Source organism: Corvus hawaiiensis, chromosome Z (genome assembly GCF_020740725.1).
Source record: "Corvus hawaiiensis isolate bCorHaw1 chromosome Z, bCorHaw1.pri.cur, whole genome shotgun sequence".
In the NCBI taxonomy this organism is placed as follows: Eukaryota; Metazoa; Chordata; class Aves; order Passeriformes; family Corvidae; genus Corvus; species Corvus hawaiiensis.
Genome location: NC_063255.1, coordinates 68,588,327 through 68,615,279, shown reverse-complemented (window position 1 = coordinate 68,615,279; position 26,953 = coordinate 68,588,327).

Here is a 26,953-nt window from a genome sequence, read left to right as displayed (position 1 = left end):
AACAGGAAAAAGAAATAAATGCAATAGTATAGAAACACTAACAGAGTCAAAATACAACCTGACACCCTGCCAGGCAGAGTGGTGGTAGCAGTCTGATTAAATGGTGGCTGAAGTCCTCCTGAAGTGATAGATGTGGTTCTGTTGAAGCAGTGATCCTGTAGAAGGATCTGGTCCTCCTCTGAAGGTCCAGTGGTGATTATGTAGCTCTTGTCCTCTGGGAACCCAGTAGGTAAGGGCTGGCTGTGGTGTTCCAAACCTCAGATTACATCCAGGTAGGAATGCTTGGTTCCTCCCCCTGGGCGGAGCATCTCACAATGGGAGACGTAATTCTATGAGTCATGCAGTGAGACTTGATGGCTCATTAGCAGAAGATATCCCCTGGAGGGAGTTATCAGGGATGTGTCATGGAAGAGATAAAGAACCCTGCCCCACCTGGTTTTAACAGATAGTGATAGAATACGTACTTTTGGTTACATCTTACACTGTAACCTAAGACAGAGATGAAAAAAACATTGTGCAGGAAGGCATGAAGAAAGGGATGACAGGGGAAGAGATAGCAAAAAAGAGCATGAGAAGATGGAATTAAAGAGTGATGAGAGAAGATAAACTGGGAAGAGAAAAAGTTATGAGAATGCTTATCAGCTTTTATCTTGTTTCCACTGTCCTTGCAATCTGTGCTTAGGCAGAGCTCTCAAGAATGGGATTTATACATTTTAAATCTTTAACTGTCTTTTTCAACACTATTTTCTGTCTCTCTCTGGTTTGTTATGATGAGAACATACTGTGCCTCTGGTTGCTTCTGGGCTTATCTCTGAATTTTCTTTAGAAGAAGTCTAGATTTTTCAAATCATAGGGGAATATGTTCAATTAAAAAACCTAAATATATTTTCAAGAAGAATGCAGTCATTAGTACTTATTATTTAATTGCACTACTTAGTGTGGAGGAAATGCTGAATGTATTATCTCCACTCATGGGTGGCAATAAAATCTGCATGTGACTTAGTGAAACAATACAAACATTAGCTTTCTAATTTGTTCAGGGATTAAATCTGACACTTTAAACAGAAAAGTTGTGGTTGGAATGTAATTTACTTGTATAAATACATCACTTGAAATGTATTTTTCCATTGTACTGACAAAAGCCCAGGTGGAAATGGAGCTACTTTTTGGTTCCTGACAAGTTTATACTGGAAAAGACTAATCTGATCGAATTTGACACTCCTACAAAAAAGGAATTAAATTTAAGACAAACAGTAAAATTGAAACTCAGCAGGGCTCCAGACAACAATTAGCCAAGTGCTTAAGTTCAGGTTGTGAGAATCAATCTTCCTGAGAAAGGCCCAATTCTAAGATGAAAGTTGCAAGCCCGTGATAAAGTTCAAAGTGGAGCTATCAATTGTGCCACTACGCCTGGTAGTAAATCCACACATACTTAGGGAGACAGGACAGCTGAGAAAGCCCACAGGGTAGAATCCAATGTGATACACACCAAGGTGAATCTGCAGAGAAAAGGGCCCAGATAACGCAGTCATTTGTGATTTCAAGAGAGTGCTTAAAATGTTTTAGTTCCTAACCTTGTATTTTTTCTAGATGAAAACTGTGTGCAACATCCATAGGCTTTATCCCATGCACTTTCCAGGTAGAGACTGCTGCTAGTTCAAGAACCTGCCTTGTCTTTCTGTTGCTTAGAGTAGATACCCTAAAATTGACTGCCTTAGGGAAATGCATCCCTGTGAGTATCTAATGGCTAGTGATATTATGACTATACCTAGCCATCTTAAAGTCAACGTTAAGAGTGCTTTTTAAATCCCATGATAAACGAGATAGCAGTTCTCCCAAGTTGGGTAACGCTTTGATAAATACCATGAAAGAGAATTAGGGTACAAAAATACTTTCATACTTCTCTGATTCAGCTATGATTAGTTTCTACCTTCTTTGCATCCTAGGAAACTAGTGAGTGTCTCAGTTTTGGAGACAAAACTTCAGGAGGAAACACTCTGGAGTGTCTTCTCCGAAGGGGAAAGGGCCTCCCCTTTTCCTCCACCAATAAGACAAGTGGGTCACAGCAAGTGAAAGTGGAAAAAATCAAACTGTTTATTAACACCAAACAAAACAGGGTAGAACAGGAAAAAAAACCCTCAAAATAGAACAAATGCCCAGAGAAGGAACAGACACGTGGGCTTGGACCAGCCAGGGAGGGACCCTGCGAGACCAGCGAGGAGGGAAGGGAGGCAGTGAGGCAAGAGAAGGGAAAAAGAACAAGAAAAAAACCAACAGAACCTTTTTCCCGCTAGCTGGAACACAAAAGAAACCCAAAGAGCAGCACAGCGCTCCTGGCGCACTCCCTCCCGAGCCCTGCCAAGCCCCAGAGCCCCCGAGCCGCTGGGCCCCCGTTAAACTGCCCCTACTCGGGCCTGTGGCCCCGGCCCCGGGTCCATCGTAAAGGCACAGCGTCCCTGGGCACTGAGCGGATGGTCAAGGAATAAAGCAGCTTCATAACACCACCCCAGGACAGTGAGTTAGCTATTTAATATCAAATCAGACCAAATTCTGCTCAGAATTAATAGCTGGCTGCCTTTTGGCAGCTTGCCCTCTTCATCTGATTGACTCTTTCTTTTTGCAAATGTATTTTCAGACCCGCTATTGATGACAAGTAGATTGAATTATAAATCAAAGCCATGCTCCTGAACTGTCAGTAATCTAATCATAGAGACAAAATGCGCAATAAAGATGACTTTTGATGAGTGAAGATATTGATTTTGGAATTTGCTGTGGTGGTATTTGTGATTACTTCTAACTGAAATATTCCCTGCTTTCTTAGTGGCTTGTTATCCTTGCACTTTCTTGTCGTTCAATGTGCCTTTGAATTTCCACATCCAGACATTTTCCCAGAAGCATGGGGAAGAGACTTCCAGTTCTTCTCACTGTCTGAAGCTGTCTCATTTTGTGACAGTTTCATCTTTGAACAGTGTGTGACCTGCCACAGAGCGGGAGGTCAGAAAACCTCAGCAACGAAGCAGAGTGCCAGGAAGATTCATATCTGCTTTTGTGAAAGTCAGTGGCAAAAACCCTGTTCACCAATGGCCCATCCAGCAAATGATCCTGGCTCATCAGTTGTGTGCAGACACATTTATCACATAATCAGCTAGAACTATATATACAAGACAGCTGACTGCAAGGGATGAGTAAACACCATCTACAAATTCATAAATATTTTGTTAGTTAATTCCTACATAAAATCAGCCATGGTTAACTTAGTAGTGGTCAAATGGCTCAACTTTCAGATCAATGACAAGTGGTGTCCCTCAGGAGTCTGTGCTGTGACTGGTCTTTAATGCCTTCATCAGTGACACAGACAGTGGGATTCAGTGCACACTCATTAAGTTTGCAGATAGAAATGAAGCTGTGATAGGGTTGACACCCCTGAGGAGCAGCATGTCGTCTAAAAGGCCCTGGACAAGCTCAAGGAGGGGACTTACTGGGATCTCATGGGATTCAGCAAGGCCAAGCGCCAACCTCACCTGGGCTGAAGCGACCCCCAGTATCAACACAGGCTGGGGGATGAAGGCTACAGAAGTAGCCCTGCCAAGAAGTACTTGGAGGTACTGGTGGATTAAAAGATAGGCATGACCCAGCAATGTGCCCTTGCAGCCCAGAAACCAGCTGCACCCTGGGCTGCATCCAAAGAAGCGTGGCCAGCAGGGCAAGGGAGGTGATTCTGCCCCTGTACTCTGCACTGGTGTGACTGCTGGGAATGCTGCATCCAGCTCTGGAGTCCTCACTACAGAAAAGACATGGATGTATTTGAACAGGTGCAGAGAAGGGCTGCAAAAATGATCAAAGGGTTTGAACACATCTTCTATGAGGGCAGACTGAGAGATCTTGGCTTGTTTTGCCTGTAGTGATAGGACAAAGGTAATGATTTTAAACTAAAGAGGGTAGATTCAGATTAGGTTCAAGAAATTTTTTTGTTGATGTTGGTAAAACACTGGGACAAGTTGCCCAGAAAGGTGGTATGTTCCCCATTCCTGAAAACATTCAAGGTCAGATTGGACAGGGCTCTGAGAAACCAGATCTAGCTGAAGATGTTCCTGCTCATTGCAGGGGCTTGGACTAGTTGGCCTTTACTGGCCTCTTCCACCCAAGCTCTTCTATGATTTTGCCACCTCATTTATCTGTGAATATCTTTGCACGTGGGCTCTTACTGGATCTTGCGCAAAGATCCTTATGGATCCTGATAGATGCTTTGTGTGACAATAATCAGTTTTGGTTATTGGCAAGATATTTCCTATAGAGATGCATACATCAAAGTTGCTTAAGTGTATAGAAAACACTTTAGAAAGTTTAGAAACTCTATGTTATCTATGTTGAGATGTTCCAGTCCCAAATCCCCAGTGTAATTACACTTGTAATAAAAGAGACACGTTTTTTTCTCTTACCCTTACAGTGGTGGAGCCTGGAGGAGACAGGTAAGTCCTTCAGTTGCTTTGCTCCATTAGGTAGATGTTCTTCTTTCAGCCATTTCTTCACCTGAGCTCATCCACTGACAGAGACAGTCCCCTGTTCTGGGTTTTCACTTGAGCATAGTTCAATGAAAGGTAATGTCACTTCCTACATCCTTGGATGATCCAATGGCATTAGTTGTGATGTTGTCTGGTTTTGCCCTTGAAGGGATTCCCAGAGGTTCAGCAAAGCAGCTGTGAAAGAATCATTTGGCTTTCAGTCCCTCCCTCCCTCCAAACAAAGAAATGTTCTCTGCCTGCCCTCCAGGAAATCACACAGAGATAAACGCACTTGTTCTTGAGTCCTTCAAGTCCTGCAAAACCATGTAAACAATTTCAAACTGTGGCATTTATTAAGACTTCTGGTGCATGCAGGGCTGTTCTCAAGCCTGGGTTCCACAGCTTGTCTGTGTGGCTACAGATGTTACCATCCCAGGCCTGACCACTACCAAATCCAAGTAAAGAAGTCTAGCGCTTAATTTACAGAGACCTTTGCCAGTCAATTTAATGCTGACTTCTATGGATTTATGAATAGTCATTTATGCTGACTTCTGTCCAACAGTGGCATTTCTCCCATGAAAAAAGATTGCATGTACTCAGTAACACTGTCTAGGATAGGGTAAGATGCATAAGCAGTGATAGCAAAGACAAAGCTCTTGATGGAGATGTGGAGAACAGAAGACCAAACTGGCTGAGACAAGACCAACTGTTGAATTTGGGTTACTAATGCTACAAAGGAAACAATCTGATTAAGGTTTTTCAGTGAGAAAAGCTTCTTGAAGCAACAAATATGTGTCTCAAAGAGCTTTGAGTTGTATTTTTAGCAAAATGAAAAATAAAACTTCAAACACATGTGAGTGACAATGACATTCTTTTCACTCCTGTGTTGGGAAGTTGTTACAGCAGGGAAACTGCAACACGCGTATCAATCGATGAGGCCCACGGAAAAGAAATATATCTGGACCGATTCTTAATAGATGTTTCAGAGATGTTTATTTCTCCAGCCTCACGGCTGGGATCTGCCGAGGACCTGCTCAATCACGGGACCCGAGGGTCCTTGCCCACGCAGGGGAACACAAAACAACCAATGGGGAACGAGGCTGAGCAGGGGCAGGGAAACCCCGTGTCTCCCCTCCAGGGGCCCTCTCCCAGGACCACATGGCAGGGGGGAAGGGACCCCGACATTTCACCCATTTATTTTTAACAAAAAGAGATTTAAGACTTAACATTGAAAACAACTGGATAAACATAACAAGAACAGTTTCAAAACAAAACAAGCCACCCTCCTGAGTCTTTAAATGTCCAAACAGATTCTCTGGAACATCTTAAGGCTGACAGAAGGGAGACAGGACTCTCCAGGCATGCTTTGTGGGGAAACTGAGACAGGAGAGGGTTTCTTCCATTTGTACCTGTTGGAACTCTAAACAATAGTTAATTTCTTCCCTTCCCCTCTTCATCCCCCACTCAGCATTGGAAAGGGATTTTTGGGGAAACAATTGGCATAGGCATACTTTTGTGAGGGAAACCATGGGTGAAAAAACAGATTGGGAATATACTGGGGGTTATACGATATAGGGTAAAAGGGAAAGGTGGGATTAGGAAAGGGAAACTGTAGGGGGGGCTTATAATGGAGATATTGTCTAACATGACTACGATTTTTAGCATATATACTGCCTTTCACAGGAACACCATCAGGCCCAGTGACCTCTGTTGCTTGTAACCCTTTTCTACCTTGCACAATTTTGAACTCTACTACTTCTCCATCTCCTAAGCTTGGGATGCATTTTTCAGGCTTATCCTTTTTAATAGCAGTTCTATGAACGAATATGTCTTCCTGGTTGTCACATCTTGTTATAAAATCATAATTTTAACAGTATATCATTTTACTATTCCTAAAACCTTGGCTACGATGATCTTTTCCTTTTTCCGAGTGGCTGCTGTTTTCTGTCTCGCTGCGTTTTTGCTTTCTCTTTCACTTTCGCTCACTTCTGCGTTGGAACTGCCAGGGGTGCTCGTGCCTGCGCACTCTTCCCGGGGTCACATTCGGGGCCGCGCAGGCCGGGCTGGGCCGGGCTGCACCGCTCAGCTCCCCATGTGCCTCCACCTCTGCTCTCAGCTGAGCTGCCGCTGCCTGAGGCCATGCCCACGTCTCAGCCTGGCCCCTGAGCGACGACCCCCCTGCGCCCTGCTCCAGCACGCATTTCGGCTAGGTGTGGCTCCACTCCGCTGCCAGCCACCGCCCACATGCTGGTCCTCTCACGGGGCTTGCTCCACCATGCACTGCTCGGGGCCAGGCGGGCTCCCGCTGTGCCTCGCTCTGCTGCCGACACTGCAGCTCACGTCACTCTGCCCGCACGCGGGAACTGCCTCGCTGCTGCTTGGAGAGCGCTCGGTCCACGTGGCCTGGGTCTCACGGACTCTGAGGCACGCTTCCCTCCACCAAGACACAGCTGACATTGCTCAACAGTCTTGGTAATTAAATAATATTCACGAAAATATTCTTCCACTGGCATATATTTTGACTCAGAAATTAACTGTGTCCGAACAGTCTTCCAAAAGTCTTTGGTAGGAATTAAATCCCAAGAAACGTAGAAAAAGTTCTTAAATAACCATGAAAGGAAATGTTTCAGTTCCTTTTGAGCTTGAATTAAGCTAAAATTTACAAATCATTGTTCAAGAATCTTTTCAAGTTTAAGATAAATGTCCATATGCGGCTCTGAGAGCCAAGAGTCTTTCAACAGTTCCTCCATAGTTTAGAGATGGAACAGCAAAACGAAAACAAGAAGAGAAATCCAGCGTTTACTCACAAATCAGTTGCTGTCCTTAGGGATCGGGGATCGTTCTGCTCTCAATTCTCCACCATTTGTTACAGCAGGGAAACGAGGCTCATGGAAAAGAAATATATCTGGACAGATTCTTAATAGATGTTTCAGAGATGTTTATTTCTCCAGCCTCATGGCTGGGATCTGCCGAGGACCTGCTCAATCACAGGACCCGAGGGTCCTTGCGCATGCAGGGGAACACAAAACAACCAATGGGGAACGAGGTTGACCAGGGGCAGGGAAACCCTGTGCCTCCCCCTCAGGGCCCCTCTCCCAGGACCACATGGCAGGGGGAAAGGGACCCTGACAGGAAGTAACGCTACATCCTTTTCTTTGCTCCCCTGTGAGTGCTGTCTTCTCCAACAGCAATGACAACTGTGCTGTATAGAATGGGCTGTTCTGGCCTTCACCAGATTCATGAAACCTTCCTACTGACTCTGATAGTTGTTGCTTATACTAGGACCACAGCTGAGACGAGCAATAGGCATTTTAAAGGCTTAAAATTGGATAAAGGGATTAATTTACACACAATTGGCCTATGGTGTCCAAATATTCTTTGGACTAAAAAGACTACTGTCTTTATCCCTAAATGCTATTTTCTCAACTGATTAATTTTGTAGGGTTTTTTTTTCATTGAACAAAGCCTCTTGGTATCTCTCATTTGGACAAACAAACTTCAGGTTTAAGTTTCAGTCAGATTTTCAAAACTTTAGCAATATGAAGGGATGTCAAGCAGGATGGCTGGGTTTGCCTGAAATTAGAATGTGAGCCTCAGACAATTAAAAATCACCAACTAAGAGTGAATCTAAGTCAGATTGTGGTTATACAATGTACCTGTCACTTTGGTGTCACTCTCTCCCACATAGCAGCTGATTATTCAGTGAAATTGAGGTTGAAACATGTTGGGGTCTCCTCCCCCTGCCATGTAGCCCTGGGAGAGGAGCCCTGGGAGGGAGGCACGGGGTTTCCCTGCCCCTGCTCAGCCTCATTCCCCATTGGTTGGTTTGTGTTCCCCTGTGTGGGCAAGGACCCTCGGCCCAGACTGTGAGAGTTCCTCGGCAGAGCCCCGGCCATGCGGCTGGAGAAATAAACATCTCTGAAACATCGACCAAGAATCTGTCCATATATGTTTCCTTTCCACAGGACTCCTGGTTTGATATATGCGCGTTACAGTAGAAACACTTTTCAGCCCCTGGAGAGAGTAATCCTGTCAGGTCAGGAGGATGTGCAGGATTTAATATCTAGCTTCATGGCCTGGATGGTAATACTATTTATCACAAGCTCTGGCTCACACTTCTCATATATGTTTCTCCTATTTTTTTGGGCCCTGTGGTGCTACTTTACTGGTAAGAAAAGCACTATATGTTAGCAAAATCATAACCAAAGGAATATAAATGTGAAAGTGAAAAGGTTCTGGTTTTATCTTTCAAAGATAAAACAAATATTCTAATCAAAGAACAGGTATTTGTGACATTTCAGATGCCCTATTAATACCTATAACTGATTTCCCAATATGATCCTTATGGTTAGTCACCTTAGAAACGTTTATACCCTATTCTAATTCTTTTTCAAATAGGCCAAATACGATTCCAGTGTCAAAGAAAAGATTGTGTCTAAATATAGCCCTGTAGGTGTGTTCTGACTTTTTCTCATCAGAACTTCTTACAAGTATTAATTAGGAGTGTCAAAAGAAAGAGGCCACTCAAGAATCACATGGCCACCATGTATGCACAAGCACAATGTACTTGCATGTCCTCAAATTATGTATAATAGCATCCTGTACTGGAACAATAGCCACCTTTCCTGTTCTCCTGGCAGACCTCCAGACTGCACCTTGTCAGCCAGAACTGAGCAAATGCTATGCCAAAGTGCCAGTTTCCGTAGTTAACGGACTTTGATGATTTGGCATTACCCAATGTGAAGAGTGTTCTCTCCGTGGACAAGATGTACTCATGTCCATTCCCTCTGAAGCTTAACACTTGATAATGCCAGTCTTTGGGCTGACCTTGTCCTTACTGGTGAGACTCTCACTGCTCTTTGCTGGCACAGAGAATTTCATAGGCATTCACTGGCTTTTAGAAAGTAATATAGTCTGTGGTCATAAGATTCCTAGAGTTCACAAGTTTGTCAAGACCTGACATAAAAGAAAACAATGTTCCCTTGACTGGCCAAAGTGTTAGGATACAATTGCAAACCAGCTTAGAATAAAATAGTGTTTCAAAAGCAGAATTTCTATTTATTTGATTTTCTTGATGACACTGGATGTCTCAGCTGGCAAGGCAGGGAAGTGACTGAACACCACTGGCCTCCTGAATTCCTCCTCTTAGAGCTGACCTTCAGCTTCATCTTGGGAGCTGTCTCCACGACCTGCCCTAAGGAACTTTCTAGGACACATCTTTCTTATCTCTTCTTTCTTCAAAGGCAGACCCAGGCCTTGCCTTTTTTTATTCCTGTTTTGATTAAAAATTCTCTCTGATTACTTTATTCAATAGAAACATAGATTTGAGCTTGCACAGGGGTTTTATACAATACAGTTCCAAAAATTAAACATTCATCCTTTAAATAAATGTATTACCTTTGTGTTGAAAAAGCCACCTGCTGATCCAGCACTTTCAAAACTGTGATTGTGCATTTGGTAATACATATCCTAAGAAAATAACAATAAGACATAAGACAATGTGTAGCATCAAAAATTCTACGCGGATGTGAATCATATCAAAGTGATGTCTCTAATTCACTTTCAACTATCTGTAAAAGTCACACAAAGTAGTAAAAACAGCTTTAGAAACCAGAGTGGTATTTTCTTTGCACCAGCTTTTTGCAATTCCAGGGGCTCATGCTGTCACATGAGTTCATCTTGTGAACTCCCTCCCTTGTTCCTGCTAATGTAGTAAGCTTTCTCATTCACTTTGTGTCAGAAGCAGTTTTACGTTACAGAACCCAGTTAGTTAAAGAGCAAGCAATAAGGATGCTAGAGAAAAGGACTGTAAGTTGAACCACAAGTCATCCTTTCTGCAGAAGGTGACAAAGAATTAAATAGGGAATCACCTACTGCAGTGTCTTGTCACTAGGTATCACAGTATTTAGTATTTCCTTGAGACAGCAGGGAACTGCATAACTGACATGCCAATAAAAGCATGAGGCACCTATAATAGTATTTCATTGCTAAGGTATCAGAAAATAATGGAAAACTTTCACAGGAGGTTGATTGCTGTTTTCCCTGAGAATCCCTTTCTCCAGTGCATAGACTAACAATGTGGGTTTTCAAGCAGACCTTTGGTTTTGAGGAAAGTGGAAAGATGACAAAGTTCAACTTTGCTGTAGTGATGCACACACACTGAAGTCAGTGCTACAATTCTTGAAGAGTTTTGAAATAAGGCTTGTGTGGGAGTGTGTTTCCGTTTGGTTTGGTCCGGGTCTCCCCTTTGGATTTGTACTATTGTGATAACCCAGTTTGTAACCTCCCAGTTTCATGTTAATTGCCTTACTCTCCCTCCTTGTCTTCTCTCGGGCCCCTGCCAATCGCGTTGGCACTCCTCCCAGGCTTCTAGAAAGCTCTGGCCGGAGCGTCGAGTAATTCGCCATGGGGAAGGGGTCCCTCCCTTCCTGTCCCCTGATTGGTCCCTTTGTGCGCCCTTCATCCCATAGACCGCACCCTCCCCTTCCGTGACTGGATACCCTTGTGATCCCTCCCGTGTCGCCACCCCCCCATAAAATCTGCTGCGCGAGCCTTCCAGGCTCACTCTGAGCTGGTTTCCCCTGGGAGGTGAGACCTTGTGCTCGAGGGCACAATAAACTTCCCGGATTTCACCCAGATTGGAGTCTGCCTCCTTCTTCTACCACCTGCTTCTATTGCCGCAGTCCTGTGGAAGGACCCACGAGCCAGACCTCTGGTTTTCCCTGATTCCAGAGGCTGGCCCCCGCAGCCTGCTGTGTCCAGAGCTGACCGGGCTGAGTGGGAACCGCTCCGAAAGGACGCAGAGGCAGGCTTGCAGGGAGTTAATGTTGTGTCTGTTCACAGTGACCATCTGAGTCGTGCTCTGTGCACCAAGTGTCCCTGATGTTACACAATTAGACATACACAAAGGTGTAATTTAAAGAGAACTACAAAGGATAGCTCCACCTAGAAAAGATCTTGAACCCACACCCATCTAAGCCTCTTTATGGTGTTAATTTTCAACCATTTGACCAAGCAACCAAACCACATGTCAAGTAAATTTCCATGGTGGCAGGGTATAGAACTTTGTGAAGGAAGCATGTCAGAAATGTGGATGTACCCATTTTGTTTGTACTGGCATAGCATGTTCACTTCAGGTTGCAATCACTGCTCCATAATTTTAAGTGTGTACAAACTATGTCATCTTCTTGACTTGTTGGGACTCGGGAGGCTCAGCTTTTGTTTGCGTCATTTTACCTGTTTATTTATAGCACTTAAGTATTTCTTAAGCACATCCGAAATGAAAAAAAATTAATTTTGCATGACAACAAAGCCTGTGGGCAGGAAGAGGGAAGGGGGGGCTCATTCTCATAAGGTTCATTAGAGCTATTTGGAATGAATGATTGACAAAGCAAATTAATCTGATGGTGGGTGCAGGCTCTCCACTTGGTTTATGTAAGAAATAATACTTAGGAGAGCTGTCTTGGGCACTTTCAGAACACACACATTTATTGGAAATGCACTGCTCTGCTGAAGCACCCTGTTTCTCAGAACTGCTGCGATATTGATAAGAGGATTTTTGAGATCTAGGGCTGTCTCACTGTTCATTTGTAGAGGAGGTGAAATTAAAAGGTATCCCTTTAGTCAAACGACAGTCATTAGGCAATCCCATTGTTGGATCATGCTCAGGAAGCTTTTTTTTCACTTAGAATGAAACAAATCAAATGTCAAAGCTGAAGAGCCACTGCAAAATAGAACTGATGACTTCTGATCATCACTGTGGGAGGTCCTAGACCCTTACTGCTGAAGAAAGTATAAAGAACATTTCTCTGAAAAATAAATTTAGTTTTCTCAGTAGCTCTGACTTGCATTGTTCAAGTATTTTAAAGGCCTTGAGTTTAATGATAAAATAAATTTGCATTTTTTCTTATTTATTTTGTCTGCGATATCTGTATGCAAATGATTCTCTTCAGTTAATGACTATATCAATAGAAACACACTATTAGGCTCAGTACTGAGGCTGTAAAATGTCACAACAACTTTTGAAACCTGTTACTATGATCAGCTTGTGCCTCTAGCTCAGTGACAGCAGTGGTTCTGCTCCTGATATACCTAGATTGGAGAGAGAGTATGAACAAGTTGGCGAATATGAGCAAGTTGGCAAAAAAGTTGTTTTTGTAAGTGAAATAAAAAAAAACACTTGGGGGATGAAGCTCAGAAATTTTAAATGTTGTTCCTCTTTAAGTATCTAGAAAAACAGATGAATAAGGGAAGGCAGAATAACACTGAGAAAAGTGAGTCCTGGTATTTCCTGAAGCTCCAACACTGTTTACCTGCCATCTGCTCTGTCCTACCTTTCTGTTGCTAGAAATGTAGGCTTGAATCCTTGGTTTTACTGGTCCTCACCTCTGTGTCCTTACTTACCTGCAAAGCTGTACCAGCTAAAGCCAAAAAATATGTTTGGCGAACTGTCCCACCCCTGGAAGTAGGAAACATCCAATGCTTAGAAAAAAAATAAGGCATTGACCAGGCACTGAGGAATGCTGCCCTTTTTGCATTTGTCCAAACTTATGCAATCTCTTTAGGGTCTTCCTGAGAGGGTCACCAAATGGTAGGTGTATGCTAGCTTCTGACTGATTTTTTGCATAAATATGTCTGATTACTTTTTGAACCCATTTGTAATTTTGGTCTCCAGTGGCAATTAGACCCACAGCTCATTAATGACTGGAGTATTGCTTCCAGCTCTGGAGTCCTCAGCACAGGAAAAACATAGATCTGATAGACCAGGTCCAGAGGAGGGATGATGAAACGGCTGGAGCACCTGTCCTATAAAGAAAGGCTGAGAGAGTTGGGGTTGTTCAGTCTGGAGAAGGCTCCAGAGAGACCTTATTGAGGCCTTTCAGTATGTAAAGGGGGCTCATAAAAAAGATGGGGACATACTTTTTAGTAGGGCTTGTTGCAACAGGGCAAGAGGTAATAGTTTTAAATTAAAATAGGGTAGATTCAGACTAAATACAAGGAAGAAATATTTTATTATGAGACTGGTGAAACACTGGAACAGGTTGCCCAGAGAGGTGGTAGATGCTCTATTCCTGGAAACACTGTAGTTCAGTCTGTATGGAACTGTAAGCTCAACCATCAGCCTGATCTAGTTGAAGATGTCCCTGGCCATGGCAGGGGTCTTGGGACTAGATGACCTTTTAAGATCCCTTCCAACCCAAACTGTTCTATGGTTCAGCAGTGGTTTCCAAACCACTTGCAGCTGGCTGTGGACTGAGAGAATGGGATTGGGTGGGCTATTTTACTAACTTGGAGTCATGATGTATATGAAACATTAGGATATTGACAGACTTCCGAATTACATCCATTTGGTTATTTAAGTCAGTAATTGTGAGGGTATGAGAACAGATCCAGACTGGCTGTTTGGGGATGTGAGGTGAGGAGGGCAAGTTTCTGTTGTTTTCGAAATGGGCCAGGGCCCCAACACAGTGTATCTCAGGGAGTCTGAGGCTCTGTTTGTGAGTATTAGAGGAAGATATCAAATTGCCTTTTTACTTCGAAGGTATAAGTTGAGACCACTGGGGATTAAATATTTTGACAAATGTTGTTTGGAATGAGTTTTGTTTGTGTAGATAAATTGTGGTAATTTATAAATATATTATCAAATCAGTTCACTTTATTTTGTAATCCTGGTGACAAGCTTTCTTCTCTTTGTGTTAATTTCCGTGGTAAAACAACTTTGGTTTTCATTGCAAGACTGCTATTTGACCAACAATGGTAAGGTCAGGTATTGTTCGGGAAATGGCTTCTGAGTTAGTTTCCCTTCTGTTGTCTGTCAGTCGTTGTAATGCTTTGCTATGAATTAATGCCTAATAATCTCTCTAAATTAAGAGCCTCTTCTTCAGAATGAACAGTGACAGAATCTACTCCACACCCCTTACCCTCTGGGAAAAAGGGGGAGGGAAGAAGCGCTTGCATAGTAGATAATAGAGCTCTGTATATTGTAAAGGAGTTATTGCCCTTCTTGATTACCAGAGCATTATCCAATTGAAGTACCCTTTACAAAACAGTTTATTCAACTGTGCGCATATAAAGTACTTGTTTAGCTAAAATGTCGTATCTTCTCTATTGCCACTTTTGTACTAATGCAATAGGAAGGCTCATCAATGACCTCGAGCCACTCTCTTCCTGTTTCTTCACATAAAATATTTATACTCCCTATAAATACAGTGACTTTTAACTGATCTTTCAGCATGTATTATTATAATATACTGTAACCATTATCCCTTATTTATTTATTCCAGATATTATGGTGCAGGTATTTTTATCACCCATAATTCAATCATTAAAAAGTACAGTACACTTACAGTTGGGCTTTGTTTTTCATTTTGATTGATTTGATGTGCCTAAAATTTACACAAAAACCTGTGATGAATAATTATGCTGTTTGAAATTTGAATAGTTTGTCACTTTGGGACTGAAAAGTGTCCTAATTTCATAAAAACAGTTAAAGGATTTCAGCATCCTCTCCAAAAACATGTTCCAAGATTTATCTAAGTTTGTTCTCTTCCATGTGCCAGTGCCTTGGTATGAATCTAGTTCTTAGCAGGTGGAAGGTCATGAATGGGAAGTTTCCATTAAGTAAGTTTTTCCCCAGAACGATTTACATCTTATTAATTTTTGTATAAACTTCCTCCTGGCACGTTGGCTTCCTCACCTTTATAGACCATACAGCTGACCATGATTAGAAAATATTTCTGTCTCTCAGTGGATCTAAATTTCTCCCTCTGTGGACGATTATTTACTGTATTTTATTTAGTCAGAAGTGATATGTGAAATCTGAAGTCAGACCTGGTTCTGAATATGAGAGAGTCTCTAAAAGAGAGTTATTCAAGGTAATTCAGATCCAGAATGTGTTTCAATTTTTTTGTTTAACCCCAGCTGTTAGCTGATCCCCACACAGCCATTTGCTCACTCCCCACTGGTGGGATGGGGGAGAGAACTGGAAGGGTAAAAGTGAAAAAACTTGTGGGTTGAGATAAAGACAGTGTAATAGGGAAAACAAAAGCCATGCACACAAGCTAAGCAAAACAAGGAATTCATTCAGTACTTCCTGTGGGCAGGTAGGTGTTCAGCCATCTCCAGGAGAGCAGGCCCCTATCACAGGCAGCAGTTACTGGGAAAGACAAATGCCATCACTTCAAGCATCCCCTTTTTCCTTCCCCTTTGTCCAGCTTTGTATGCTGAGAAATGTGCCATACAGTATGAAATATTCCTGTGACCAGTTGGGGTCAGCTGTCCCAGCTATGTCCCCTTGCCACTGCTTGAGCATCCACAGCCTCCTTATTGCTGGGTTGGGACGAAGAGCAGAAAAGGTCCAAGTGTTGTTCAGCAATAACCAAAGTATCCCCATGTTATCAACATTGCTTTCAATGCAAATCCAAACACAGCCACACGTGAGCTATTGTGAAGAAAATAAACTCAGTGAAAAATACCACACAAATCTACCTTGTAACCTGGGGACACTGTCTTTGATTGGGATGGAACAACATTAGTCTACTACTGTAACTCATTACATCCTTTTCTAAATTCACATGTCTTATAACTCATTCCCTGTAGTTCTTTTTAATGTGTTTGTAGAAACAATTTTATCTTTAGTAGATCATGTTTTTCCAGCTGCTCTGGGATTCTATAGAAAATAGTTACACATTTCAAATGATGGGGCTTTTATCAGAGCATAATCTTTCTGCACAGGTCTTTGCATTTTAAAAATAAATCAATTACTGTGATGTCAGCATGTTTATCATTTCAGTCCTGGGAATATTTTCTTGGCATCTGGGTTTGATCTACTAGGTGTGTCTAATTCTTATAAAGCCACAGCTGTGTGAATTGGATTTCCTAGGAAAGTCTGTCGTATTTCTGGATTTCAGTGGAATGTAACTTCTGTCTCATTTCTCACCTTTGAATTGTTGTGAAGCCCAGAGCATTTTTATAATTGAATTATATGTTTCACACAAGAATGTAAAGCAACACTTCTGTTGGGGTTTTAGGAGCTCTCCTGGCTTTTTCTTTCTGTTTAAGGAATTTTCCCCATACGTGTTGCTAGGGGGACAAATTGCTGGGCACTTAAGAAAAACAAAAGAGCTAGCCATTGGGGTGGGGTGCATCTGGCTACTCTTTTGTTTCACCTGGGTGTGCAGTCAGTCGGTCCCGGCATTTGGACGGAGAGGGAGGCTGTTTCATTGGCTGCTTTTTCCTTCTGCCAGAGAAACCCCGGGATCCCAAGCCCGCCTTCCCTGCCCCGCTGGGAGCCAGGCTGTGGCCGCCCTGCCCCCACCGAGCCTTCGCTGCGTTGTAGCCCAGCTCGCCCTGCCTGCCCGGACCTGCGGTGGGGTTCCCACCGCAGCTCCACAGTTTGGATACATCTCACCTGCCACCCGGGATTTGTGCTCGTCCCTGCTGTTCCAGCCTGCTGTTCCCAAGGGTCCGGCCGGACACCGGGATCGGCTGCCCAGGGGTTTGTGAAGCCTTTGTCCCATCCCTTCCCGGGACCCCAGGCCGCCATTGCCGCGTGCTCCCCGAGCTCGCTCCGGAGCGCCCCCTGCAGCCGCGGGGGAACCATCGCACCTGCCCTGCTCACCGGGAGCCGCCAGCGCCCCTGCCGGCTGCGAGCGGAACTGCACCCGAGGGGAAAGGGCCCGACAGCCGAGAGGGCTGGGGCTGGGTTTGTGATTGCTGTTACTGCCAGAGTTGTTGTTGTTTGTTTGACTTGTTATACACATATAGATACATAATAGTAAAGAACTGTTATTCCTATTTCCCACATCTTTGCCTAATTTCAAAATTATAATAACTCGGAGGGAAAGGGGGTAATATCTGCCATTCCAAGGGAGGCTCCTGCCTTCCTTAGCAGACACCTGTCTTTCAAACCAAGACAACTTCCTACAATCTCAAAGACCAAAATTTTCCCTTTTGGATTCTAGCAGAAGAACAAAGACAATTCAAAATTTGTCTCATTATTTAAGCCCTGGAGCATGTTTCTAGAGTACATTAAAGAAAAAAACAAAACAGACAAAAAACCAACCAAAACCTCACCAAAAAACCCCCATACGAACTAAAACAAAACCAAAAAGTCAAACCAAGAAAAAAACCCCAAAACAACAAGAAACTCCGAACCCCCTTCTTTTCCTGTTTTGCATATAAAGTGATAGTTTTACCTTTAGATACTCCGGTATGAGTGTTACAGTGAAAGACAGCACTGCAAACTCAATGTTTTGTTGTCATTTGGAGTTTTACTTAGGTTTTATTTGGGGGTGGGGTAGCTGTGATAGAAGAATTTATTTTTCTCAAAACTGCTATTTCCAGCTGTATTTTTAATGTTTCAAGTCTTGATCCCATTTTGATAATAAGATGCCATTTTGAGATTACAACAATATGTATACAGGCACTCCTGCTTTATATTAAAGCAACACGTCTGCATTACGTGAGTATTGAGTATTTGAAACATCCTTTTTTCAGTAAGGTTTCAGTGTGTAACATCCAACATTATTTTGATTTCCAGGACACAATGCCAGGTAGTTTCATTTAGACCAACAGGCCTTCCATTATGAGGAGCAGTGTGAAGACCGTTTGTGTAAATGACTTGAAGTCATCCTGAGGGATAACAGCCTACAACACGATCAGAAAGGCAGAGCTTTTTTCTATCCATTCTCATGTATGATAGTGACAGAAGGAGGTTGGCTGTTGAAATTCTTCTATGAAACTTTTCAGCCCAGATTAAAGCATATTGGGCTGGCATGAGACGCAGTGAGGATCAGAGGATATGGGGGTGGACCTTTTTCTGGGATGCTTTTCCGCAGAATTAAATATGTTCCTATCTACTGTAGCCAAATCTGCCTGTATGTTTTTGGCTCTTTCTGTTCAGAGATTCTCCCTGCAGTTGTGACAGAAGTGGTCTCACTGAGCTCCTGGATTTCTGGTGGTGTCTTGGTGTCCATGTAAGCCAGAATCATCACCTACTTAGGTAGTTCAGCCAAGTGGCTTCTGCAATGGAGGTGTCTTGTCAGATACAATTAGTGACATGTTGGAAGGTCCAGAACTCAATCTAAGACCAGCGACCACTCATGCAAACCTTCTCTCCTCATGAGATCCCTTTCCTCTCAGGCTGTCTGCTCTTTGAGCTTCCCTACCATCAAGGTGTGACAAGAATATTTTGGTTGGCATTACTGTAGCTTGTCAGAGGGCAAGCCAGCAGAAATTAATCTCCAGTTAATGAAACCAAGTTTAATGTAGCAGAATTTATTAATCTATCGAGTGGGAGATTTGAGATCTCTGTAGGATGTGAGACAAAATAACCAGCTTCTGCTCTCTGATTTGGATCTCTGAGGAGTTGAAGTTTCTCACTGCGTGCCATAGGAACATCTTTTAATTTCCTTTCAGTTTTTCTTGTGGATACATACACTCATAAATTGTGCTGGAAATCTTTCAGCAGGAGCTTATGCTATATGACAGCAATGGGCTGTGTGAATGCTCTCACGTAGCCAAGCTCTTCATCAAATGGAGCACAGTGTCATTTGCTCAAGAGCTAGGAGAGTGAGGAAGTGGTGTTTAGCCTGGTGGAAGGAGCACTGTGCTGGGGTGGCCATGACTGCTTGTGAGCTGTGGTGGTGCCCTTCCTTTTGCTGGGCCAGAGGTGTCTGAGCCTAGATGACTTGGGAAGTGAGCCTCAGGTCTTAGATGCTCACCCAGCCTAGCCCTGCACTGCAATGGGAAATGTTATCTGTTGTCTGTGATTCATCCCTGAAGGACCCCCAAACCCCTTCCAGCTCTCTTGATCAGACAGCATGTCCCTTGAGCTTCTGAGCCATTTTGAGTTTTATGACACACAGACTGCCCCTGGCTTAGACCAGCCAGTGAGATCATTAGTAGGCACATCACTCACTCCAAGGCTGAGAATAATTCTATTGTAGACTGCTCCAAGTGCTGCTCAGCCAATAGCTCTCTGTCTGTATGGCTGAGGCATCAGGCCATTGTAGAGAGCAGCTTGTACCTCTTTTGTGACTTCGTGTCATGGCCCACAGTTATAAATGCACCTGAATACAATGAGGCTTCTGTACGAGGCATGTTCTGGCTGGAGAAGGCGTTGCATTATCCTCCTGTTTCTATTTGTCCTCGAATGGAGAGGAAGCCATCCATCCAGCTGCACTGATTCGTCACACAAAGTGTTTTCCAGTGAAGTGCATTCAGAGTACATAACTACATTTTAGTCTTCAAAGACTGTGTTTCATTCTTATTACAGGGACTGTAAAAACTATAAGAAATCAGCTGGTTAGGTAGAAATGAATCTCCCTCCACTCCAGTAAAAATGCATCCATTAGAGCAGAACTGTGAATCTTTAAGTTGGCATAAAGGGTGAAAAAATCATGTCAGGTGGGCTGCCACTGACACGCAACAGGATGCTGGCCTCACCTTTGTGCTTGTGCTGCCTGCATTATTCACCAATCCACAGTTCCCAAGAGAGAAGCTCTCTGAGCATCAAACCAGTAGCATGGAAAATTCATGAGTTATTCTAAAGCTTGCCAAAAAATTGAGGAAGAGACCGGCTGTGCCCAGAATAAAACACACTGGTCAGTTAAGATGGCCTGTGCTTGAATCCTAGCTGCCCTGGTTCTGTGGCTTCTCAGATCAGTGGACCTGAAGCAGAGATGAACCCACCCTGCTATTTGCTGTGTGTTATCCCCACTACCATTTGAAAGCTCCAGAAAAAAACCAAACCAAACCAAACCAAACACAAACTATGATTTACATGCTGGCAACTCAACCAGAGACTGTTATTTAAACTGTGATAGGAAGAACACTTAATACAGGAAGTTTAATGATGTTGGATGGAGGAGAGAAAAGAACATTAGAGATACTGTCTTCTCAGATACTTTGCAAGCTCTGTGGCCTTTTAGTTTCCTTTGATTGTAGCAGGAGTCATGCAGCTAAATCTTTCCACAGTGCTTTATAAAGTTACTCTACTGGATTTAGACTGAGTCTTCCATGGCTTTTCTGACATTAGCTGGCACTTGTCCTAAACTTTTTTTTTCTACAGGAAGCTTCCATCACCACCCTCTGGGTGTTTCTTTTCCATTTGTGTGTGGGTTTTTTTAATTTTTGGTTTGATACTGTAGTGATTAATATATTGGTAAAAGCCTTCCTTGACTGACTTTTAAAAATACTGTTGGCTATTGTTAGCTCTTTAATCTATTCAGTTCATGTCCTGCAAATCCAGGAGAGATTTCCAGCTTCACTTTGTCTTATTATAGAAGGCAGATTAGTGTTAGATTTTAGAGCTGTTGAAAGAGCAGGTCAGGAACCACTACTGAAAAATATAAAGGAGTAGGAAAGGAAATCAGGCTGTGTTATTTAGACATTAAGAACTTAGAATACACTGGATGATGCTAGAAGCATAAGAAAATCAAGCTACTATTTAATAGGAAATACATACTGTACGTATTTCCAGAGCAGAGGATCCCACAGTTCTGGTCAGAGTCATGGGAAATTCTGCAATCTCTTTAACTATTTTATTGGCAGGCTAAGAGATGGAGGGGAGGCAGGTATGAGGGGATTTCTAGCTGTTTCAGTCTTTTTCTTTCTTATTTCCTGATTACCATAGGAATTAGGATCTGCAGTTACTGCTTATATCTCATACTGATGTTAATAATCCATTTTAAAATTAAGAGTCTTCTGCTGATGTTCTCTTCCTGAAAGGTAACTGCATTTAAGTCCCGTGAGTGTGTCAAAACAGCTCCCAGTATAACTTAGTAATCTAAATAGATAAAGCCATCCTTTATCTCTAGGTATAAATGTCAGGGCTCACATGCCTGGATTAGCCCTTGCTAGTGACATGGACACCACAGTAATCATCCTAGAAATAACCTGACATCTCTGGAATAACTGGCAAACTCTTAGCTGCTTATATTTTGCTGAAATAAGGTTTGGTAAAATAAGCAGAACATGTAAGAGGACACAGCTGATAGTCTGGTTTTGGCAATAGATGTAGCCAGCTAATTAGACAAACAAGTTAATGATGTTGGTTATAGCAAGCTGGGAGAAGACTGGAAAACTAATAGTGACACTTCATATGTTTTGACTTACAGGCAACAGGTTGGAGACAGAGTTGAAAACACATTGTTTAAAATTGCTTGATGGCAATCAGAGTTTTTTTATGCTCTTGTGAAGCAAATTCAGTTTTAAAAATCAGGGTGAAGAAGACAACAATTTCATTTTATATAAAACGAAATAAATGCTACACTCAGAGCAAAAGTTAGAGAAGTTCTACTTCCAGCACAGGGAGAGTTGAGACCTAAAGTGATGGCTATCTCCTGGTCAAGAGTCATGAAATAAAGATATCTTCAGTACATCCCAATGAAGACAAATACTTCTGCACATGAGTTGAATGTCTTGTTTTCTGCATTACCATATTCAAACTAGCATTTATGTATCTAAATCCCTAGTGACTCTTAATTTAGGATCCTGAAAAAGAGGTAGACACCTGCCAGCTTTCAGGTCTGGGCTCACTGTGATCTATCCACACTAAATACCAATATTTACCTGAAACAGAGAATGGATGTAGAAAAGGGAGAGTACATGTATTGTACACATGTATGTACATACATGAGCCATCTTTCCATCTCTGTGTTTCAGCACCTAAGCTTTTATTCACAGGGTCAAATTTCAATTTCACTGCGTCAGTAAATAATTTTAGTGAGGCAGGTAGAAGAGTGAGGGAGGACACAGGAAGCCATCAAAAAAGAGAAGAGGATGTGGCAGTTACTGTCATTGCAATGGCAGGCAGAGAGGAAAACATGTCTAACCACAGCGCAAAGCTCAAGACAACTGTCTTGTTCTTGACTGACTGTTACAGTGAAGGAAGACCCAACAACAAATGATGCCATCACAAAATTTTCTTCAGAATAGTTTCAGGCAGATTTGGAGGCAAATATTGAAAAAGAGAATGGCAGGTGCCTTTGTGGAAGTAAATAAATGATTTTTGTTTTGCTGGGTTTTTTGCCTTACAGTAGTTACATTTTTGCTTGGCACAGGAGTGTAAATGTTGATATATTGGGCTTGAACAAAGGCCTGTCTTATCCAGCGTCTCTTCTCTGCTGACTGTGGTCAGTATATACTCAGTGTCTGCAAAAAGGCACATACAGGGAAAACTATCCCCTGATTTATTCTTACAGCTTCCAGCAGCCAGGGGCTCAGATTCTTTCTCAATGTTCTTGGCTTCCACAGGCATTAGATTGACTGTTTGCAGTGTTTTGGTGCAGAGTTTGCTTCCTTTGAGGGGAAACTTTGGGGCTCCCTTTGTTCCAATGGGCATTTTATTTTGTTTCAGAATAAGAGAGGACACAGCCTGGGGTCTGGGTTTCTGCCCAGGTGTCTTGCCAGTTGAAATCTCAGTTTGCTTGTCATTTTCAGTTGTGCAGATGATTTGATGATGGATGTATGGGGAAGTCCAAGCTTGGATTTTTTAGTGTGGTAAATAAAATGGAATATATTCCACATGGACTGTGTCATTATCACTTACTATAGTTATTGATAAATTGAACAGACAACTGGTTAAAACTTGTACTAGTATCTGTGTTGAGCCTTCCGATCAACTTTTGACATGTCATTTTTTCTGACATTTTGAAGCTGAATATCATGAGTGGACTTCTTCGATAAATGAAGATATAAATGGATATAAATTGTAAATGGATCTGAATATATTTGTATGCATATATGCATATGCATATCTGTAAAGAGAGAGAGAATGTACTCTTCTAGCTTGGAACTTCTAGTATTTTAATATTCAGAGCAGTGTAAAAATGAACAAGACCTAGTTTGGGGTTTGAGATTTCAACCTAATTGAAGTATCATCCTTTTTGCTTTTGAGAATCGCGGATGTGTGACCTGCAGTACCGTAGCAGCTAAGTTTGACTGGTTAGAAAACATTAGCTACTTTACTTCTGTAATTATTGACATGAAAAAAACATATTATTTATCCTGCAGTACCACAATGGTTTCCTCAAGAAAAATTATAGTATTATTTTACTTAAAGTACCAGTCTTCCCTTTTTGTTTGGGATCACTCTAGAGCAGTCCCTATCAGTTTGAGACAAATGGGATGGCATCTGTACAAACTGAAACAGGAGTACATCCTTTGCCATCATTTGTCTCCCTAGAACTAGCCTTCATTCAGTAGGCTCAGTATTCTATGATTTAATGCAAAAGCTGTACAAGTTGGCCAGATCCTGAAGCCTTGTTGGTTTCTCAGGCATTAATAGCTTTCTTTGTAGGTTCTTATCCACATGACTTGCTTTTAATGAACTTCAGATACCCATTCTGCTCATGTCAGTCTCCCTGGCTAAAGTTTCAGCTACAGAGTTGAAACTACAGAGAATCTTCCAGAAAAAAAAAGGAATGAAACTGAAGGAGATTTTTAAAAAACACTCTGAAGAAAGTGGATTGATGAATTTGGCACTGGGGAACAAAAGGAGGACCTTGAAATGTTAGCCCTAGAGCTATGTTCTAGGGTCTGCAAAGCTTAAAGCTGCAGACATTTATTTCAGCACTCCTTACTATGCTAAAAGTTCACTAAATGGTCAAAAAGACTCTGAGGAAAAACTGATCTTAAAAATAGACCCCTGTACAATTTTTCCGTCAGGCAGAGAAAACATTTTTCTAGCTGTAGACAAGATTGTATCTGTCAGTCTTACAGATATAGCACTAACAATGCCACTTTACTCACCATTCATATTCAGGGTCACAGATCTCCTTGACCAGAGAGATTTGTATTCATATTCACATATCTGTAGATGCAGAATTAGGCTTAAAATTGCATGAGTGAGGTTGAATTCCAGATGTTGTGTAATTTACCAAGACTGGTACATTTTGGTGCCTTACATGTGCAGCTGTAATTCACAATGCTTAATTTGACTTCAAATATTATTTGAGTTGAGCCAAAAGGATTGTCTAACAATAAACAGTTTGGCTATTTGGAAGTCAGTCACCATTGCAACTGGATAAATTTCCTTCAGTGTGTTGCTCAGAGATTGTCTGAATGCTGTCTGTTTTTATGAAGGCCATCTTTGGTCATCATCTTTGTAAAGAAAAGGACTTGAAAACAGTGTCTGTAGTTTTCTTGGTTGTTTAAATAATATCACTTAACCTGCTTTACATGCCTCTTTTTTTCAGCATTGTCTAATTAGTTGCTTTCTTAGATGATTTTGGAAAATCTTGGAAAGCTCTATCATCTCCATGCCATAGTTGAGCAGTATGAAATTTATGGGGACATGGCATTTGGGCTAAGGAAGTCCCCAGATTCAGACAGACAGAGGGCAAGAACTCCTGTTGAGAGCAGGAAGAGTCTCTGAGCTTCCTCTTTCCCACATTTTCATGGTCTTGATCTTGATTCCTTCTCTGTCAACTCAGCTCCTGCTAGTTCTGTCCTGGGACATATAAAGCTGAGAGCAGCCTTGCCTAGCGGAGCTGCTGTGGCCTGTGACACTGTGCTGGCCCATGTGCAAGTACTGGGCTGGCAAACTCCAGGCTAGTCTGTTCTACACCAGCACTGATCCTCTCTTGACATACCTGTCTCTCTCCGTCCATCTCTCTGGTCAAGCGTTTAGCTGTAATTTCTGTTGCTTCTCCCCTCTTGTAATGCATTTACCTCTTCTGGAGATAATGTCAGTCTTGCTCTTTTCTTACTCCATTAGAAATGCAATGGCTAAAATAATTTTCTTTGCCTGTGACTTTCACTTAGTCATTATTCTTTGAATAGGCATCTTCCAGATAAGATTTCAGGTTAGACTCCTCACTTCCAAGGTCTCTGCCCAGTCTCAGCTTTCATTATCCATCTCTCTCCTACTCTACTGTTCTGACTGTTTCAATCTATCTCTGGTCATGTCTTTCCCCATGAAGTCCTACACTGTCAGTAATTAGAGGCAAAGAAGCCATGTTCTCCCTGCCATTCAGTGAATCTGAAAATTTGGCCTTTGATCTGCCAAGAGTTTGCTGTAACTCAACTAGGCGAGAGAAAGAACTGCTTTTGCCAGTCCTTACAGGGAAGGGCAGAACTGACAGGCCATTATGTTCAACTCCTTTCAGGAGTTAATGTCTTTGATCACTCCCTTGTGGCTACCATCCAGAGTAAAACTGATAGATTCTCTGAAAAACACAGAGCAGAAAATCTGGCTACGGTTTGCCCAATTTAATCCAAAGCACTGGGGCTATGATGGGACCACAACTCTACTAAAAAGAAAGGAAAACTACTGCAACGTATGATAAGGTTTTCAGAGTGGGAAAAAATGTAGGCGGAAGCACGGAAATAGGCCAGTAATTTACACATCCTTATTTCCTGTGAGAGATGAGACATAGAAAATTGTTTAAAATAATCTGTAATTTTTTACTTCTCTGACTCCTTATGCACCTTTCCTTCTTCTATTTTTAATGGCACATTTCAGGGTTTAATCCCTATTAGGGTGCAATCGAGGATCTCTCAATTTATTGCTCTATTAACTCATGACAACAAGCAGTGAAGGAACACCTTGGAAAAGCCCATACCAAGTGGTAATGGTATTGTGCAGTAAGTGGTAAGTGGTAAAACATAGGGTTATCCTCTTCAAAAAATAAATCGCTGCCATAAACCTACACATAAAATTAGTGATGGCCTCCTCTTGCTACTTCTGTTGCCCTGCAGGAAAAAACCTTTGTTCAAAACTGGTCATAAACAGCCTACAAAAGAAGTGCTTTTGCATGCATATGTGTGCATGTATGCGTGTCTCTGTGTCCAAATATACCTTTAATCATTGAGCTCTTCATTTTGTTTACCATGAAAGAGCCTGAGCTCATTATTTAATTAAAATACCTTTTTTTCCTCCATCAAAACCACATGGATCTTATTTGCATGAGGCTTTTTATTCCCCACCCTGGATGTTTCTGTAAGAGTAGCTGTGGAAAAGAATTTCTGTCATTTTGTATTGATGACTAAAGGGTTAGCAGTAGGGGAAGAAAAGCGGGGCAATTATCTTGGTAGGCTTACACTAGTCAGTTGACATAACAACTACTTGGGTGGTATAAGGTTTCTGGGATGTATATGACCGTTTAATGCTTTCTCTTGCCAAAACATCTGGAATCAAAAATGCAGTTGTTAGACAGCCACACATGTTAACAAAACAACCGGACAGAGAAAACAGGCTGAAGGGAAAAAAAAAAACCTACGATAAGGCATCGTTGTTACCACTAGGAAATTAGACATTTAAGGTTGTACTTCAAAGCAAGTATTTTTATTATAGCATACTTGAATGATTTGATTTATTGTGCATCAGAGCAAGACTGTAGCAGATCTCCCTGCCTAAAAGGGGAAAACACATTCATTGTCCAAGAAAGCTATATGCTAAGTCATTTCAAAAGCAGAATGCAGATAAAAAGAGAATCTTGTTCCTC